At 42.6% G+C, this 21,601-nt stretch overlaps 1 long non-coding RNA gene across 1 annotated transcript in view; it reads right to left on the reverse strand.

Annotated features, from left to right (window-relative positions):
- The window catches only part of LOC109547641 (uncharacterized), a 66,456-nt gene extending 56,400 nt beyond the window's left edge, over nt 1–10,056 (reverse strand). The window contains exons 1-2 of the long non-coding RNA XR_012328970.1: nt 10,007–10,056; nt 7,382–7,502 (exon numbers count right to left, since the gene is read on the reverse strand). This is a non-coding gene — a long non-coding RNA (uncharacterized lncRNA). The remainder of the gene's footprint in view (nt 1–7,381; nt 7,503–10,006) is intronic.
- Nucleotides 10,057–21,601: the final 11,545 nt, after the last annotated feature.

Below are 21,601 nucleotides of genomic sequence, written 5' to 3' on the forward strand. Positions count from 1 at the left end.
CAACTTGAGATCTTTTTTTAAAATCTTTATTGGAGTATAATTGCTTTACAAGGTTGTGTTAGTTTCTGCTGTATAACAAAGTGAATCAGCTATACGTATACATATATCTCCATATCCCCTCCCTCTTGTGTCTCCCTCCCACCCTCCCTATCCTACCCCTCTAGGTGGTCACAAAGCACCAGGCTGATCTCCCTGTGCTATGCGGCTGCTTCCCACTAGCCATCTATTTTACATTTGGTAGTGTATATATGTCCATGCCACTCTCTCACTTCGTCCCAGCTTACCCTTCCCCCTCCCCGTGTCCTCAAGTCCATTCTCTGCATCTGCGTCTTTATTCCTGTCCTGCCCCTAGGTTCTTCATAATCTTTTTTTTTTTTTTTTTTTTTTAGATTCCATATATATGTGTTAGCATACAGTATTTTTTTTTTCTCTTTCTGACTTACTTCACTCCGTAGGACAGACTCTAGGTCCATCCACCTCACTACAAATAACTCAATTTCATTTCTTTTTATGGCTGAGTAATATTCCATTGTATATATGTGCCACATCTTCTTTATCCATTCATCTGTCGATGGACACTTAGGTTGCTTCCATGTCCTGGCTATTGTAAACAGAGCTGCAATGAACATTTTGGTACATGACTCTTTGAATTATGGTTTTCTCTGAGTATATGCCCAGTAGTGGGATTGCTGGGTCATATGGTAATTCTATTTTTAGTTTTTAAGGAACATCCATACTGTTCTCCATAGTGGCTGTATCAATTTACACTCCCACTAACGGTACAAAAGGGTTCCCTTTTCTCCACACTCTCTCCAGCATCTATTGTTTGTAGATTTTTTGATGATGGCCATTCTGACTGGTGTGAGGTGATACCGCATTGTTCAACTTGAGATCTTTAACTGTATCTGCAGACACTCTATTTCCAAATAAGTTCACATGCACAGATCCCTGGGGTTATGACTTGGGCTTATCTTTTTGGGGTCACAGATTCAACCCATGACAGACGTCATTTCAGCCTCCGTTGCAGGTGAATGGTGAAACGCCTCAGAAGCACAGTCAGTGACTAAGGCATGGAGAATGTGAATGTATTTTTTGGCCTCTGTGTGTTCAGCACGACGGACAGAGATTTTAAGTCTTTCCTTCCTAAACTTTATGTGCTTCCAGGAACCTCATTCACTACAAATTGCAGTGCTACCAACATGCCTCTTTCTCTAATATGGAATAAAAATAACATCAAGTATAAAATAATATCCAGCTTCCTTCAAAAATGTTACTTCAGAGCCTGCCTGTTTTGAAACTTGGTCTCTGAATACTGGCCCCTTAAGCCATGAACAGGATTTCAGGTTAAATGTGGATTTCCACAATCCAGGCTAGTGCTGTGCATAAATACCATGCTTGTGAAGAAAACACTCCCTGAAGCAAGAGAAACTGAATGTTCGTCTATATTGTGGCATAATTTAGTCATCTCTTACCTGGGTGGGATCTTAAGAAAAAAAAAGTTTTACAAAGAAACGTGAGACCTCCCACATTTACATGGTTTACAATGTAAATTGTGCAGTTTAAACTGTTACAGTGTATGAACCCACATTTTGGTAGATGTACACACATCTAATTAACACCTCCACATGGATTCAGAAAATTACAGAGGCTCTGGGGTTCAGGGGCTACCCCTCCAGCCTTTCTTGCCAGGCACGAGCAGTTGCTGTTCCTCACTTAGGACATGTTCAGGGTCTCAGGCAGAACGAGCATGTCCTCCCACCGCCATCCCTGCTCACGTGGACTGTTTCCAGCCTCTGACAATTCCCACATGCTCTTCCCTAGAAGTTACTGGGAGGTACTGTGGGGACCCTCTGTCAGCCTCTTTAGTAAATCAGAAGCTCTCTGGGGGCAGAGAATTTCATGCAATGTTTTATAACAAGAATGATAAATAATAACAGCGGTAATAACTTCAATACTGATGATTAACAAGAACAATGACAATGAGGTTGAGGATGATAATAAGCCCAAGGAGATGGTAGAAAAGATAAAGACTTCTAAGAGTCGCTGACCACGTGACCATATCAGCACTCATGGGGTGGAGTGGAGCCACACCAAGGTCTGTACGGTGAGGCATGTTCCCTGAGGACAAGAACAAGTAGGAGGATGGAAAAGAAAACTACCAGGAAAAGGTCCTGGATACACATGGGGCTCCCGCGTGCTGACTGGGACTGGAGGACTCTGGGGTGGAGGGAAGGAGACCTACCTCCTTCTGTGGGCCTCACAGCCTCCTCTCCTCTGAGCCTGGACATGTACTCCACTCACCCAACATACCATCCACCTTCCGGTCCTCCTAGAAGCCTAGACAGGGAAATTCCAAGCCTGTACCTTGTAGCTTGCATTTCCAAACCTTAATCTCTCCAGGCTTTTATGGGGATCTGGAGCTGATGACAGTCAAGCAGCCCCTATTCCCACCATACAGTGTACCCCAGAATTCACTGAGGCGAAACACACTTCTCTTCAGCCAGGACGCTGGTTACGGGATTCTCCGACTGCTAAACAGAGGAAACCAAGGGGTGGCTTGGAGAAGGCTTCATGGCCATCTTTACGCCCAATGCACAGCACACTAAGAAAGCACAGCGTGCCTGCTCTGCACAGAGTCAACGCACCCTCCCGCACCCCGCCGACTACATGCCACAGCGCAGCCCCTTCTCCATTCCTCGTCCCTATTCCTGTTCATCTCTCAATTGTGAGCAATTCTGAACCTCTTCTGGGGTATAGGGACCAGAGGGTCAAGGAACAGTTATCCTTCAGGAACGACATCTGAGGCGCAGGCCCTCTCTCTCCGTCGCTCCAGATTGTGCTGGGTCTGGGACGTCCAGAAGAGCTCACATGACCAGGCACCACTTCCCCAGGCTTGGAAATGATTTCATCTGAAACATGCCTGCCTGAGCTGTCTCATAACAAGTGCTCAACCAGTGTCGGCAGTTGTTCTTCCTACTGCATCCACACAACCTCCATGGGCATCTTCATCATTCATGTGACCACCATCATCCTGGAGGGCAGGGGGCCCCAAGGCCAGAAGAATACTGAACCCAGATGGCTCAGGAGTCAAGGGCCCAGAGTCTGGACTCAGCCTGCGTGGATTCCAGCCAGGATCCCCACATGCTGGGCGATGCACAAACGGAGATGGCCCTTGTCCTCACAGGGTTAAGGGGTGGAAATGGTTTCGTGAGTGTAAAGTGCTGAAACCTGGAAGATTATGAGTCATGGCTGTTCTTATTTACATATGGGGTGACAAGGGCAGTTTGCAGGTGATAAGTGAGCAGAAGGGCAAGAGTTCAAGGTGAACCCATCTCCACAGATCCCTAAGACCATTTTGTTACCCCTGTTGCCTTCTGTGGGGGTGGGTCTCTCCATTTGAACCTGTCTTAAGTTGCCTGACTAGATGTATCACCTAGAGAAGCTGTGTCAGAAAGTAACACCAAACTGTTAAGATAAAGAAAGCAAAGCAAATAAAAAATTGCCTTACATTTTACAAAAAATGTGCTGAGAATTCCATGCTACAATCTCTTGGGCACAATTAAAGTAGCCAGAACACAATCGGAAGGGAGACAAGAAGATCCCAACACTAGCCCCAGACTTCGGGGCTCTTGACTCACACCAACCGTAATCCCCACAGGTTAGGAATTCTTGGGAAATGTGGAAATGAGAAATATCACCCAGCAGTCACTCCCCTCTGGTCTGGGGTGGATACCAGCAGTCTGAATATTTTCAAGAAGTTGCTTTAGGCCAAAACTGCCCCCAGGATACCACCCCTCATGTTACTCTCATGATTATGGTATGTTACAAGGCAAAAGAGATCTGGCAGATGTGATTAAGGTCACTATCGGTTGAACTTGAAAGATTATGCAGTTAGATCTAATCTAATTACAAGAACCCTTAAAAGCAGCTTTCTCTGGGCTTCCCTGGTGGTGCAGTGGTTAAGAATCCACCTGCCAATGCAGGGGACACGGGTTCGAGCCCTGGTCCGGGAAGAACCCACATGCCGCGGACCAACCAAGCCTGTGCGCCACAACTACTGAGCTTGTGCTCTAGAGCCTGCGAGCCACAACTACTGAAGCCTGTGCACCTAGAGCCCGTGCTCCACAACAAGAGAAGCCACCGCAATGAGAAGCCCGTGCACTGCAACTAGAGAAAGCCCACGTGCAGCAACAAAGACCCAACACAGCCATAAATAAAATTAATTAATTAAAAAAAAAAAGAAGCTTTCTCTGGATGGAAGTAGAAGGGGAAGAAAGGGAGATTCCAAGTGAGAGATGGACATGTCCTTAGATGGAATGTTAAACCAAGACATACCCAGGTGAAAAGTCTGGGCAAGTAAAAGCAACTTTCTCAGCTTGGAATGGTCAAGGAAGACTCTTGTAAGGGTATATTTTTTATTATAACATGATGGAAGGAGTAAAGGAAGTTAGGAACACAAAGGTTTTTTTGTTTTTGTTCTTTTTGCAACAATTAGTGTATTTTACTGTATTTAAATTATACCTCAATAACGTGCTACTAGCATAAAACCAAAAACCTGTACTTATTTATAATTTTTATTTAAAAAAAATTTTACTGGAGCATAGTTGATTTACAATGTTGTGTTAGTTTCAGGTGTACAGCAAAGTGAATCAGTTATACAGATACATACATCCACTCTTTTTTAGACTCTTTTTCCATATAAGCCATTAGAGTATTGAGTTCCCTGTGCTATACAGTAGGGCCTTATTAGTTACCTATTTTAATATATAGTAGTGTGTATATGTCAATCCCAGTCTCCCAATTTATCCCTCCCTCCCCTTACCCGCTGGTAACCAGAAGTTTGTTTTCTATATCTGTGACTCTATTTCTGTTTTGTAGATAAATTCATTTGTACCATTTTTAGATTCCACACATAAGCAATATCATATGGTATTTGTCTTTCTCTGTCTGACTTCACTCAGTAATGACAATCTCTAGGTCCATCCATGTTGCTGCAAATGACATTATTTCATTCTTTTTATGGCTGAGTAAATATTCCATTGAATAGATGTACCACAAGGGATTTTTTTTTTTTTAAGATTTGGTGACGAAAACTTCCAAAGAGATGGACTTTAATTTCTTTATGAAGTGGGGTCCAGCACATCTATTGAGTGAGTTAGGTCAGAAGGTGGGTGAAGTGGAGAATATTTGAAATAACGTTGTTCGGGATGAAAGAGTTGGATATGCAAACAATGATGCAAGTCAGGGGTCCTAGAACTACAGACCATGTGCGAATCTTACTTGCTGCACCGTAACAGTTCTAGGTTAAGAGGTGTCTTCAGGTTCTTCGATTTTGAAAAATACCAAAAGAAGAACATTCATGTGTAAAAATTATATATGAAATTCTAATCCTTTTCCCATGTCCTTGTCCACTGGAATACAACCACACTCATTTGTTTATGTCTGGTTGATGGCTGCTTTTGTACAGCTATGGAAAAACCGAGACCTTGTCACAAAGACACCTGCAAAGCATAAAATATTTAATATCTGACCACTTATAGAAAAAGTTTGACTACAGAAAAGATCTGGGTGTTAGCTCCAAAAAGCAAGGAACTCTATTTTTCACACTGATGTATTCTAACAGTACAAAGAAGACACTTAGGGCTTCCCTGGTGGCACAGTTGTTAAGAATCCGCCTGCCAATGCAGGGGACATGGGTTTGAGCCCTGGTCCAGGAAGATCCCACGTGCCGCGGAGCAACTAAGCCCGCATGCCACAACTACTGAGCCTGTGCTCTAGAGCCCACAAGCCACAACTACTGAGCCCACATGCCACAACTACTGAAGCCCACGTGCCTAGAGCCCGTGCTCCACAACAAAGAGAAGCCTGCGCACCGCACTGAACAGTAGCCCCCGCTCACTGCAACTAGAGAAAGCCTACGCACAGCAACGAAGACCCAACGCAGCCAAATAAAATAAATAAATTAAACAAACAAACAAAAAACAAAGAAGACACTTAGCATGTTTATGTGGAATTAGTGAATGATTTCTATGCAGTTTGGGGGATGACCATTAGTAGTAGTTACGTTACTAGTTTCAAGCTTATGGTATCATAATACAATATGTGGTGTTATTTTATCCAGTAGAGCTCAATCACTTACTAGAAAGGTCTCAGAGACAGAAAGTAACGATTTCTCTAGGAAGAGCTGATGAAAGGTGAATGGGGTACAGATATATGAGGGTGGTTAAGTGATGGCGTAGGAAGACATGAAGTCCAGAGTTTGCCAACAGACAAAGACCAGCCCATGTCTCACCTGCTGGCTTTGGATCACTGAGATCAAAGCCCTCCAATGGCCCAGGGCTTGGGGATTTGCACACAGAGATGTCTGGACCTCCTGGGCCTAGCAAGAGCAGAGGGCAGAGGGCAGTGTGGTGGTGAGGATCACATGCTGCTGGGGGCTTAATGTTCACATAGGCAGGGCTGCTACACTGCAGGAATGTGGGAGTGGCTCAGGAGTCCTGCCTTCCTGGCAGGGAGCTGCGCCCCATCAGCTAGCTGGCTGCTCTCCAGAAAGCAGGTGGGTTTAGGGCAGTGGGTGAGTGCCTATCACCCCCCTAGTGTCCCCCAGGAATCCCCCAATTACACCTCTGCCTGACTTCTGATGGTTCGCTTTTCCCTTCTGGCGTGGTCTTCCACCTGCAAGGAACACGTTTCAAGGTACAGAACTACGTACGACTGCGACTCAAACCACCCCATAAGTACTGATTTGGGCGCTCTGTCACTCATTCAGGGTAGTCTATACTCTATTCTCCCATTTCCTGACAGTATTATTTATCATTGTCGCTGTTGTTGTTATAAGACATTAAATAACATTTCTCTATCCAGTCACGGTCTGATTTACCGGCTAGGATGACTATTTCCAACATATACACACACACACAGGTTTCCTGCTCTACCACAGTACCTCCTGATGGCATTTTCCCCAACGAGTGCCTGGAAATTTTCAAGTCCCCTTCCAGGTGCTCAGACCTGCCATTTCTACAGGGGAAGCTTGAAAAGGGCATCCTGTCCTGCCTGAGCCCCTGGAAAATATTCTAAGTTATCTGGGGTCCAGCAAGGGCCCATGGCTGCCCGAAGTTACTTGGAGGCCATCTTTGGGTCACAAGAGTCACTTCAAATTTCCTGAGACCTCTCAGGGCCAACAAACCACCAAGGCAAGTTCAGAAGTCTTGAGAGAAGTCCTCACCTGTGCAGAAATTTCTAAGTACACCCTAGAACCAGGGAACCATTAATGCCACACCAGGTCACAGCCTCACAGCCAGGAAACTCTGAGGATGCCGAGGGAACAATCCGATGGCCCATGAACAGCTCTAAACAAAAAGTACAAGTCCAAATGTCTGACCTGAAGGTGGCCAGCAGAAAGTGCAGCAAGGCGGTCAGCAATGAGAGAGTGCTGCGGCCTTAATATCTGGTGTAGGTGGAGCTTTGGAGGGAAGTAAAGATGGATCCTGAGTCCAGCTTCCCTGGAGGAAACATACACACAAACATATTTAAATGAACCAAAAATAAGAGTTGTTTCTGAATGACAAATTGTTTTCCAAAAGAATTTTCATGCCCTATAATTTTTGCTAATTTCTATTTCAGTATTTTTTTAAAAGAAAGAAGAAAAATGAGTATTGCTCCTATGAGTTGGATTACACAAAAAAATCAATATGACCATCTATTCTAGAACATCCTTCATATAAGCAAAACTTATAATAAATATATAACGTACCATTTGGAAACCATATCGCAATTAAATAAAATCCATACAAGTAGTTTTCTACATTTAATTTGATAGTTTCCATGTATCACTTGGCCTAGTTGACAAAAACCATGAGCTCTATGAAAGTGAGTTCCTGCTGCCCCTAAATGCATCTCTTTCTAAGGCTGCTGCCAAATAAGGTATGACTACTGTCTAACAAGGTGTGCAGGACTCCTTACACAGCATGAACTTAGATTCTCTAGGCCAACTGTTGCTCTTTTGTAATTTCAAACAAAATATTATGCAATTCATAGATACCATTTCTTGAAGAGAAGCCTTATAAATTTCACATTTTAATTTTCATTCTAAAAATATCGAAACAAGCTCAGTGAAACTGTACCATATGAAAAACATTTGAAGAGGAAAAATGGACACTGCATATCTCTAGCAAAAATTAAACACCAAACTACGGTATTTACTCACTCTCTTTCACTCTGTCTTTCCAAGTGCATCAGACCACCTCCCTCCTCTATTTAAACCTCTTTTTCCAGTGGGACATGGGAAAAGTAAAAACAACAGGCAGGGCATTTTGGCCCACAAGAGCCACTGGAAAAAAAAAAGTTTGTCAAGCCAGGAACTGCTTTTGTTAACACGGAACATCAGTGAACTTCATCTATCTCCTGCCTGGCACTCTTAAGATTTTCTAAGTGGCCCTGAGGACCCAAGAGCCACTAGTGTCTGCCTGGAAAGAATGGAGAGGGTGCCTATGCCAGTTAACCTTGCTGCAGAATTTTCTAGGTCAGTTCAGGAGCCTGGGAAATGCTGCTACCCAAATGCAGTCCCATGGAAAGCATTCTAGGCCTGCTTGGAAATGTTCTAAGTCCCCTCAGATACCCAGGAAAGGCTGGTGCTGAACTGGAAGGCACTAAGGGGGGCACACACTGAGAAATGACAAATTCTTTAAGTTCTCAGGGGACCCAGGGAAAGACTTGTACCTGTCCCCCTTGGTGGCTAGGAGCGGCAAGGATGACTGGATCCTTGAACATTTGTAGAGGAAAGACAAAAGGAACTTGAAGAGAACATTCACTTAGTTGGAAACCTTAGCTCAAGACCAACTAAGTCAAAAGATCATATAAGCAAGAAAGGAAGCTGTTATATACTACAATGATTAACTAGGTTTGACTGTTAATAAAAACATTACCAACATCCTTACCAAGGACAGGTTAAAATAGTGTAAAGTACCAAATAATATTTTCAATATGTAATAAAGACTGGAAAAGCATTGAGGCCGCTAACCAAACCTGAGACCATACATTTCAAAAGGAAAATAATGTGGAAACTAGAAAGCCATCTAATGAATGGGATGGGATCCACCCTCCTGTTGCCCCTACTATTGCTATGGATCAGGGCCCTCTCCTCCTACTCTGCCCTCCTCCATCTCTCTGATTCCACTGTTGTCTATTTTCATTGATCGCACTGCTTCTTGCTTAGCTCACTCTCTCCCACTCTTACTGTTTTGCCAAGTCCACAGGATCCACCCACTCTCCATCCTCTACTTTGCAGTCTTTTTCCTCACTCTCCCTTGCGAGCTGTCTCCCTGGCTCTCCCTCTTTGTCCCTTTTTCCTCAATCCCCCGCCCACTCGACACCCACAGGGGTGGAACAAAGATGCTCTGCCCAGAAGAGCACACTTTCCCGTGAGACATCGGGAATGTGGACACACGTTGGTCGGTATCGCCAGCGGATAGGATTTGGGACAGAAAGACACGGGGTGTCACTTCACAGGACTGATCCCCTGCCCCCAGCCCGGGGCTCTAGGGCCTTTCTGAGGCGGTGACCGCAAAGGGCAGAGAGCGGCACGGCCAGGCCGCAGGAGGCCCAGGATGGGCAGGTGGTCTCAGGAGAACACTGGGGTCGGTGGAGTCCCAGGGCCGCGGGAGGGCGCGGCGTCCCGGGCTGCCCCGAGGGGCCGAGAGGGGCGATGCGAGGCGCGAAGGGCGAGAGTCCACGTCGCGAGTGGGGACCTGACACGGCGCGGGTCGGGCCGGGAGAAGGTGAAGAGACCGAAGGCAGAAAGGCCTGACGGGGACGCCCTCGGAGCGATTTTGACCGGAAACGGACGCGGACTCGGACCCGGCAGCCGAGCGCCCGGCATCCCGAGTCTCAGGGCGACGCGGGCCGGAGGGGCGAGAACGGGGACCCCCAGAACCTGCGTGTGAAGGATGCGGTCGGGAGGGGGCTGTGGAGCGCGGCTCTGACTCTCAGAGCCGAGGGGCTCACTCACCCGAGGGGACCTTCGCTCCCGAAATCCGCTTCCGCGTCGGCAGGAAATTACGCAATCAGGGCGGGGCCTTAGTCGGGGAGAGGCGGGGCGGAGCAGCGTGGGCGTGGGCGAGGCCTGAGCCTTCCCGCCCAGCTCCCGGCCGTTTCCGGGTCAGCCCCTACCCCGGCCGGACACACCTCCAGCCTCAGCGTTTGGGTGCGTTTGTTTCGGCTGGTGTCCGGGGAGCCGGGCTGCTTCCTCGGGGCTTCAAGTTAAGTGTTTCGGACAACTCTAGGTACGAGCTTAGAGCTGTGAGCCCTTTCGTGGTAAATGCTGGGATGTTTCCCTGTTAACATGTTGCAAACGGTTTAGGTCGAAATCCCCTTTCGCGCCTGGAGACTCGTGTCCTGCGAGTGCTCGGGGCGCGACTCGGCCTCGGGCGGGGACCTCGCTGGGTCCAAGTGGGCCGTGGTGGGATCCCGAACAACGTCTGTGGTTCCTGCGCTTGGAATGGGTTATTCAGTTTAGCAAGGGCTGGAATTGTCTGTGCTGGCGATGGAAACCAGAGCGACCATGATTTCCATTTCTGCTGCCGGTTCACCAGAGACGCAGCCCTGGGCTCAGTATCGGGGACTTCATGGGGCTAGGACCTGGGCTGCGAGGCTGAGGGGCTGAGGCATTGCTTTACAAGAATAAAATGTACTGCGTGTGTAGATGTAAATTCTTTTCTCCTTACATTTCACTTGTTCAGTTTCACTCATCTTGAGGTGATTTATGAATGCAAGACCTTTGGGACAAGCGTGGATGCTTATCATTCATTTCTAAATATATTGTAATTTCACATTTTTCTTTTTCTATATCACAGAGCTATCTGAAAGTTTTTAATTTAAAAAATGTGAGATATTTTAATTTCTTTGTTTTCTATTTCTCAATGTTTTATGTCAAGTTAGGATGAGGCTTACAAAAGAGTCAAGTGATATATATCTGCATGTGTAACTCATTCAGCCTCCCAATCACCTTCTCCACCAAGTCTTCTGCATTTAGGTTTAGACATAATATGTGCTTGGGAGTCTCCATATCGACTGTAGTGATTCCTCTTGGGTCCATATGGGATACATATCTCCCTAGGAGAAGCTGAGTCCATGAGATGGGTACCTTATGCGTAAACCAGTCTTTACACCACATATCTGAGTCTCTGTTTCCTTGGCTGGGGATTAGATCTAATGAAAGCTGAGAAGTTAAAAGAAGTGACATTGCACTGAAGAATAATTTCTTCAGTTTATGTTTTCATTGTCATTATTACTATTTAAAGAAGAGTTTCCAGGGATTCCTTAGAAAAACCACCTCACTAAAGAACTAGTCCCTTTTTTCAGGAGGAAATATAGTCCTATGTAAGCAGTGTTTATTTTAATGGAGATTATTCCTAAACTACTCTCCTCGAGTTTATACACTATTTCAACATAATCATGTGAATTTTTATTTGTACATGGGCTGTTTTTGTGGGTGAATCTTTGAACATCACCTAAAAGATTGTATGAGTGATACATTATTTTTGCCCACCACCTCCAATGGTCCTCAAACTTTTCTGCACATTATCTGGAGAGTGTTAAGCCTTATGCCAACCTCACCAAAATATGTATCTATGGGGGTAGGACTCAGGCATCAGAAAAGCAGCCTTGGAGCATGCATGGCACAGACTTCTTCCTCTCCCCCTGATAATCATCAGTCTAACCAACTTACCAATAAGGGTTGTTCCTTCTATGGAGAACGTTCTCTGTCTCCCTCCTCTATTACCCAGCACCGGTTTCCAGGCTAATTCCTACTCTTCATCAATCTGGTAATTTTTAGGTAATTCTTCCTCAGACAGGCTTTTCTATGCCATCCTCACCAAAATATAAAGTATCATCTAGTAACTTATACTTTAAGGTATAGTTCATATACTAACGCAGTTGATAATTTAATAGTAATTTATTTAGGCTTTAAATATAATTTTCCAAAACAGTTATGTCTATTGGAACTTCTACTACATTTGTTAATCAACACACCAATCCTGGTGACTCCAAATTCCTCACTACTCAGTGGCTGCATCTGACAAACACATGACTAGGATATTGATACTGGTTTAAATACAGCCAACTCCCAGAAACTTTCATATATATCTGGAAATCCTGCCAACAAAAGTATCCTTCCAGCTCCATAAGCACTTCAAACCTTATTCATCACACACACACACTCAGACGTACATGCACACACTTTTACTAGTCTCCACAGAAGGGATTGCCCTCTACTACACTGATAAATTAGATCGTTTGAGAAACTGTAAGTCATACCTCAGATGACTGCCTGGAAGTCTACAGTTATCCCTGCATTCATACCCATCCATTACTACTGCTCGCCTGTAAATTGAAGTGTCCTCTCTACCCTGGGACATTCCAATTTCTCCAATTAAGTCCTTGTCTTTCTTGCTATCTTAGGAACTTTATGCTATTGCTTCTATACTAAATCTACTTTACCAGACATATGTCCTATTCTCCTTGATCTCTCTACTCAATATTAACCTATTAAGAGTCTTCCACTTTGGAATAAAATCTTCATCTGAACCTATCTTCTCTCTAGTTTCTGCTCTGCTGTTCCTTCCCAATCAAACTGAAAGCTGAAAGTGTTGTTACCATTTCCTTACATTTCCTCATGCTTTGACTTACTAAAATCACCAACGATAACCCAATAAATTTATCTTGCTGGCACCATTCATGTTATTCCCATCTAACAGATGTGTCTCGAGCTTTCTGAAACCATGTTTATGTCATTTGTTAGATAGGTAAATGTCTTGGTCATCCCGGGCTGCTATAACAAAATACCACAGACTTGGTAGCTTAAACAACACACATTTATTTCTCATAGTTCTGGAGGCTGAAAAGTACAAGGTCAAGGTGTCAGCAGATTTGGTTCCTGGTGATGGACCTGTTCTTGGTTTGCAGAAGGCTGCCTTCTCACTGTGTCTTGATATGGTAGAAAGAAAGAGCTGCGGTCCATTACGGAAAATCCCAAACAAACTTTTTGGCCAACCCAATATTTGAAAGTATTGGTGAACTTGAAATTTTCACCAAAATTAAATGTGTTTCATGGAAAAATGATATATCACAAAAAAGTAGATTTAACACACCTCCTTGTACCTAAAGTTCAGAAAATAAGGAAAACAGAAATTGTATTAAACATTACTTTCTGCTTAAGAGATTTAAACATATTTGCTTAATTAATCCTCATAAAAACCCTGCTGATTTTGGTTTATTTACTATTATCGACTGAACATCTGTGTCCCCCCCCACCCTCCCCCAAGCAAATTCATATGTTGAAGCCCTAATCCCCCATATAATGGTATTTGGAGGTGGGGCCTATAGGAGGTAATTAGGTTTAGATGAGGTCATGAGAGTGGGTCTCCCACGAAGGGATTGGTGTCATTGTAAGAAAAAAGGAACAATGAAGTTTTCACTCACAGATGCACACTGACCCAAGATGTCTTAATTCATGCTGAAGAATGAATTAAGAATGAATGTGGGAAACACTTTAGCCAAAACTCTCATCTTCATTTCCACAAAATAACTCACACAGGAGAGAATCCATATGTCTGTAATCAGTGTGGAAGGGCCTTCAGTCATTCTTCATCTTTAAATAGATATAGGAGAATTCATACTGGAGAGAAGCCATATGAATATCATCTATGTGGGAAAACCTTTGTTCAGAGCACTTGCCTTAGGCGACATGAGAGAACTCACTCTAGAGAGAAGCCATTTGGATGCCATCTCTGTGGGAAAGTCTTTATTCAAAGCTGTTGTCTTAGAGAATATGAGAGAACTCATACTGGAGAAAAATCATTTGGATGTCATTTGTATGAGAAAGCCTTTGTTACAAGCTCTTGCTTTAGAAGACATGAGAGAACTCACTCTGTAAATGTTATGAAGGTTGATGAGTCTTCAGCCACAGCTCTAAACTGAAACAAATCAGAACGCTACATGGAAGAAATTCTAAGACTATATTCATTATGGAAATACCTTCATTTATAATTTATCCTTAAACAACATGAGTGAAATCCACTTGGAGGAGCCCTATATTTATAATCAGGGTGGAAGAGACTTAAGCTGGTTTCTAGTTGTGGGGTGCACAAAACTCACTATGAATAATATTCTAATTTCCCTAAAATGGGAAATTAGACAGGAAACTCTTTACCCGGAGGAGTGCATGCTAGGGTAATAACAGAAAATTAGTGCTGGAGAACATATTCAGTGTAATATGCCTGGAAGAAACTTTTACTTGAAGAGATACTATTGTAGATGTAAGATTCCACACTATGTACAAAACACTTTCACTGTAATGAATTAAAGGATGTCTTCAATGATTTTTAATTCCTTAGTTGACATTCAATTTCAAACACTGTATATACCAGTGCTAAAAATCAAACAAAAGATTGGAGTTTGCATCAGAAATCCCTGACTGGGAAAAACACCTATCAATATTTTTGCCATACAATTTAGACATTAATTTATAATATTGCCCAATGGCCTATTATTACAAAAATTTAGGATAAATATCCAGGATTGTGACATCATCTGGGAATTCCGAATGCAGAATTTTGTAACAATAAGCAATAATTTTTTTAATGAATCAAAGTTGTTGCTGAAAAAACTACCATGTTGGTCAGTTTCAACTTTTCATGCAGCAATAATCATAATCATGATGAATACATTCAACCAGAAAGTAACTTTGAATATTAACTGGAAAATGTAGAACACAGGATGATGTGTTATTACTATACTGTTAATATATACATACATCACAATGATGAATTAAAGGTCAATAAATAGATAATTTGTGAATGAAGTCTGCTGGTGCATAACATTTCTTTTAAAAATACCGTTATTGAGACAAAGAAAGGCATAACATTATGATAAAGGGGTCAATTCAAAAAGAGGATAGAATGGCTGTACATATTTATGCACCCAACACAGGAGCACCTCAGTAAAATAAAGCAAATATTAAGAGACCTAAAGAGTGAAATACACATCAATATAATAACAGTAGCCGACTTTAATGCCCCACTTTCATCAATGGATAAAACATGTAGACAGAGTCAAAAAGAAAATCGTGGCCTTAAATGAAACATTAGGCCAGGTGGACTTGATAGATTTGTACAGAACATTTCATCCAAATGCAACAGAATACACATTCTTCTAAAGGGCATGTGGAACTTTCTCAAGAATAAACCATATTTTGGTACACAAGTTTCAATAAATTTAAGAAGACTGGAAAAGATGCTTGTTATAATTTCAATCACAATGGTATGAAACTAGAAATAAACTACCAGAAGAAAGCTGGAAAAGTCACAAATGTGTGGAAACTGAACAATATGATACTGAACAGCTACTGGGTCAATGAAGAAACCAAAGGAGAAATCAAAAATTACTGGAAGACAAAAATGAAAATATGACATATTAAAATCTATGCAATGCAGCAAAAGCTACAGTAAGAGGGAAGTTTATAGCAATACAAACTAGAAAGGAATTAGGAAAAGAACAAATGAAACCCAAGGTTAGTAGAAGAAAAGAGATAAACATCAGAGGGAAAATAAATGAAATAGAGACTAAAAAGACAATAGAAAAGATCAATGAAACCAAGAGCTGGTTCTTTGAATAATATAAATAGTATAATAATATAAATAGTATTGACAAACCTGTAGCTAGATTCACCAAGAAAAAACGAGGTCTCAGTTGGTACCACAGAAAAGACCATGAGATTGCTTTGAACAATTATACTCCATCAAATTGGACACCCTAGAAGAAATGGACAAATTTCTAGCAACATACAACCTACCATCACTGACTCGAAGAAACAAAATCTGAACAGATTGATTACTAGTAAGGAGATTGAATCAGTAATCAAAAACCTCCCAACAAACAAAAGTCCAGGGCCAGAAGGTCCTGATGAAGTCTACAACACATTTAAAGGAGAATTAATACCAATCCTCAAACTCTACAAAAAAATAGAATAGGAGGGAACACTTCTAAACTCATTTTACCAGCTAGCGCTACCCTGATAGCAAAAACCAGACAAGTACTGATTAATATAGATGCAAAAATCTTCAACAAAATATTAGCAAGTCAATTTCATCAATACATTAAAAAGACATACACCATGATCAAGTGGGATTTATTCCAGGGATGCAAGGATGTTTCAACATCCACAAAATCAATGTGATAGGCCACATTAACAAACTGAAGAACAAAACCCATATGATTAGTAGATGCAGAAAAGCATTTAACAAGATTGAACACCAATTTATGATAAAAACTCAATATGGGTACAGAAAGAACACACCTCAACATAATAAAGGCCATATATAACAAGCCCACAGTTAATATCATACTCAATGGTGAAAAGCTGAAAGCTTTTAAGATCAGGAACAGACAAGAGTGCCCACTCTCACCACTTTTATTCAGTGTAGTATTGGAAGTCCTAGCCAGAACAATTAAGCAAGAAAAAAGGCATCCAACATGGAAAAGAAGTCAAATGTCACTATTTGCAGATGACATATTATATATAGAAAACCCTGAGGACTCAAAAAAACTGTTAGAATAAATATATTCAGTAAAGTTGCAGGATACAAAAATCCATATACAAATATCTGTTCCATTTCTACACATTAACAAACAATAAAAAATAATCCCATTTACAACTGAATCAAAAAGAATGTCTAGAAATAAATTTAACCAAGGTGGTAAAGGACCTAGACAATGAAAAACTAAGACATTGATGAAAGAAATTGAAAACAAATAAATGGAAATTATTCTGTGCTCAGGGATTGAGAGAATATTGTTCAAAAATGTCCATACAACCCAAAGTAATATGCAAATTCAATTGATTCCTATCAAAACCCCAATGGCTTTCTTTATAAAAACAGAAACAGAACAAACAATCCTAAAATTTGTATGGAAGCACAGAAGATCCTGAATAGCCGTAGTAATCTTAAGCTGGAGGCTTGGAACTTGGAACTAGAAGTTTGTACCTTTTCTCCATTTTCCCACCCCATCCCCCGGCAACCACCATTCTATCTCTGCTTCTGTGAGTTTGTCGTTTTCCGTTTAGAACACTATATGAAGGTTAAATTGTGCAACTAGTAGCAGGCCACGAAGAGGAAAAGGCCATAAAATGCAAACTTAGTTGAGCCACAAGCACTTTCCAGTAGGAAGTCTGTGTCTGGAGGGGGCTGTGCATGCCTGTCTCACAGGCCTTCATAACAACGGACGGTCTGCAGGTGACTTGGAGGAGTGCTGACAACTGCCCAGGACCACAGGACTTCCACCCTTCCATCCCTCACGATGCCCTGCAGTGCCCAAGGACATCCTACCTTGCACAGGACTCACTCCTCAGGCACCTGGAACAGGGGTTGAGGAGCTGATTCTTCCCTCAGCCTCCTCCCATCTTCCTCTCCTGTTTCTCCCTGGTCTCCTGGTTCTGCCCAGCAGTATTTCAGGCCCAGAAAGGCTGCCCTGGTGTGGGTGTCCACGTGGACATGGGCCCAGGTGGACCCAATGACACCCAGTCCTTTTCAGCTCATGGTAAATTTAGAGCCATGTGTTTACATACTAACTCGTCAGCAACATATATGATTTTATGTTTCCAATTTATTTTAGGGGACACTATGGATCAAAATACAGAGAGAGTTAAGTCCTACCTATTATGATTGTTTCATTAAGGGAAAAAGTCAAACATTTTTGGAGCCAATTCAAGTAAGCAACATGGTAAAAATGTTCTGCGTTTCCTGACCAACTGTTTCCTTGCTTTAATTCAGCCATAAGAAAGAAGGAAGCCTCACCATTTGTGACCACATGGATGGTCCTTTAGTGCATTATTCTAAGTGAAATAAGTCAGACAGAGGAAGATCTCACTTACATGAGGAATCTTTTAAAAATTTAGCTCATAGGGACTTCCCTCGTGGTGCAGTGGTTGGGAATCTGCCTGCCAATGCAGGGGACGTGGGTTCAAGCCCTGGTCCGGGAGGATCCCACATGCCACGGAGCAACTAAGCCCGTGTGCCACAACTAATGAGCCTGTGCTCTACAGCCCTCGAGCCACAACTACTGAGCCCGAGTGCCACAACTACTGAAGCTCGTGCACCTAGAGCCCGTACTCTGCAACGAGAAGCCACCGCAATGAGAAGCCCGTGCACCGCAAGGAAGAGTAGCTCCCGCTCGCCGCAACTAGAGAAAGCCTGTGTGCAGCAACGAAGACCCAACGCAGCCAAAAATAAATAAATAAATAAATAAATTTAGCTCACAGATAACCAAGAATAGCTGCAGTTGCCAGAGGTGGGGAGTGTGGGGTGCACAAAATGGGTGACGGGGTTCAAAAGCTACAAACTGTCTGTTATAAAGTAAATAAGTCACGGGGATGTCATGCACAGCATGGTGACTATAGTTATTAAAACTGTGCTGCATCTTTGAAAGTTGCTAAGAGAGTAAGTCTTACAAGTTCTCATCACAAGAAACAAATCTGTGTAACTGTGTGTGGTGATGGATGTTAACTAGATTTATAGTGATCAGTTCACAAAATATACAAACACTGAACCATTATGTTGTACACCTGAAACTAATATCGTGTTCTATGTTAGTTATACCTCAACGAAAAACAAAAAGTAAAGTTGTGGCAGCATCCTCTGAAGTCTGCTCCTTAGTTTTAACTCTAGGGAGATGTGAGGCCTGCATATGCTAAGGGCCCCGCAGGGGACCTGACACCCCCGGTCACCTAAGGTAGATAGCTAGTGGGAAGCAGCCGCACAGCACAGGGAGATCAGCTCGGTCCTTTGTGACCGCCTGGAGGGGTGGGATAGGGAGGGTGGGAGGGAGGGAGACACAAGAGGGAAGAGATATGGGAACATATGTATATATATAACTGATTCATTTTGTTGTAAAGCAGAAACTAACACACCATTGTAAAGCAATTATACTCCAATAAAGATGTTAAAAAAAAAAGATCTAGTAAGGAAGAAAAAAAAATTGCCATTATTGCTCTCAAAACTTAAAATCAAATTAAAGTTCACTGTATCTTAATATTAAAATGATGTGGTCAGTCCTGAAGGTTTTGGTTACCTGGAGAGTAAACAACCCCAGAATCGTGGGTCAGGCAAAGGGTCATATTAAAAATCTTCTCCCACTGGCCTTTGCCACAAAATGCAGAGCTCCCTCAGAGAATGAGGTGGAAGATCACCGCAGATGTGAAGAGGGCCCAACTTTCAGAAAGCCTCGAATCATACGAGAGGGGTATGCGTATTCTAATTCCCGCTGTCACAAAGCACTACCCCTTTCTGATCCATTTTAAAAGATTTCTCCCGAAATTTCCACTCTTTGTATCAAATTACGTCATCTCATAAAGACCTGGGAGAAAGACAGCTGACAGTAGTCTCATTTCAAAGTGTGATAAGTTATGGTTTTGGTATAAATAACGTATGGACTTAAAATAACGTGAGCGTTAGAAGACATACACTCTGCAACCGTCTGATATTGTTCAAGTACGTTACAGTTGTGGGGGAACTAACCACTGAAAATTAACAGAAGCCCGGGGGTGGACGCCCCACTTCCCTTTCTCTCACGGCCAGACCCGCACTGCCCGCACCCTCGTCCCCCCAGAAGGGCCCGACAGTTCGCGTATTCCCGTCACGAGTGTCCACGTGTTTCCCTCTCTCCGAATCTGTGTAGGGGCTCCTGCCTCAAAACAAGCCTGAATCCATAGCAAACACCACAGCATTCTGTGATTATCCATCCAAACTCTCAACGACGGTTGTTCTTGGGTTTTGTTTTTGAAGAGTCAGTCCTGCTGAAATACTACCTGCGAAAGTAGAGAATAAACCACGCAGGACCGTCCAGGAAATCAAGGGGCTCTGCTGCAGTTTAAGGAGGTCGTCGGGGAGACGCGCCCACAGCCCCTTTAGCCCTTGGCGTGGACAGGGAGCGTTCTCCTCACGGCGACGCGGTCCCAGGTCGTCCGAAAGTTGGCGGCGCGCTCTGGTGAGTCATCGGAGAAGGAAAAGCTTTCCTCACCGAGGACGCCGTGACGTCAGCAGGCGGAATGCGCACGCGCGCCAGGAGGGTCCCCGCAGGAGGGTTCGCGCCGCCTGCAGTCTGAGGGGCCGTGGGGCAGTAGAAAACGCGCAGAGCTCGCTGTTCGGTGCTTCCTGGCGCCCTCTCCTAGTCTCTGTCTGAGTAACTGAAATCCAGTGTTGGATTATTCAAGGCCACGATTTTGAAAGTTAACACCAAATGGAGTCTACCACACCGTGCTTTGATTGGAATGGACGGAGATAACAAGAAGAAAAGTATGTCAACTGCATTCCCATACACTAACACTTAATGATTGGAATTGGAAAGAAAAACAATGCAATTTTCAATGCATCCCCCCAAATAATCCTCAAGTATAACTCCAACAAAATATGTACAAGTCTGTGTGTAGAAAAAAAAAATTGTTGAAAAAAAAACACAAACTGTAAATCAGGGGAGAGGTATCCCTTGATCATGATTGAAAGACACAATATTGTTATGATGTTAATTATTCCCAACTTGACCTATAAATTTGGTGCAATCCCAGTACAAATCAAGCTATTTTGAAGCTATCAGCTAACTCTATTAAAACTTGGAGTAGACTAGGTAATATTGAAGAACAAAGTTGATGAACCATACTTCCTAATCCAAACTTTATTATAAATCTTCAGTAAACAAGAGTGCCTGACATTGGAGAAATAATAGACAGATAGATAAAAAGAACAGAACAGAGAGTGTACAAACAGACCCAGGAAAATACAGTCAAATGATCATAGTAAAAGAAGAAAAGGCAACTCAATGGGAAATACAGTCTCTCAACAAAAGATGATGGCACAAGTGGATGACCATATGCAATGAAATGAACAAAGACACAAAACTTATATGTATGTTCACTCAAAATAGTTCATATACTTAAACGTAAAATTTAAAACAAAAAGTGACATAAGAAAACAGAAAATATACATGAATTTTAATATACATTAATTAGCTTAATGTACAAAATCAAAACAATCTATGAGAAAAAAATTGATAATATGGACCTTATTAAGTTAAAATTTTTCATTCTACAAAAGAAACAATTCAAGCAATGAAAACACAAGTCCCAGACTGGGAGAAAATATTTGCAAAACATAAATGTTTAGGACTTGTACCGAAAATATACAAAGAACTTGTAAAACTCAACATAGAGAAAACAAACTACCCAATTAAAAAATGGTTGAGTATCTGAACAGAAAGGTCATCATGCAAGATATACAGATAGGAAACAAACATACAAAATCATGCTCAATATTACTTGTCGTTAGGAAACAGCCAATTAAAAGAGCAACAAGATACCCTGCACACTTACTACAATAGCTAACACTGAAAAAACTGATAATGTGAGTCACAAAGGAGGATGGGGAACACCAGGAAATTTGATTCATTGCTGGTGGGAATGCATAATGTACAGCCACTTTGAAAGACATTTTGGTAGGTTCCTAGAAACGTAAGCATGGTCTCAGCATACGATGCATCATTTGTGTCCCTGTAT

This window comes from Tursiops truncatus, chromosome 21 (genome assembly GCF_011762595.2).
Source record: "Tursiops truncatus isolate mTurTru1 chromosome 21, mTurTru1.mat.Y, whole genome shotgun sequence".
Lineage (NCBI taxonomy): Eukaryota > Metazoa > Chordata > Mammalia > Artiodactyla > Delphinidae > Tursiops > Tursiops truncatus.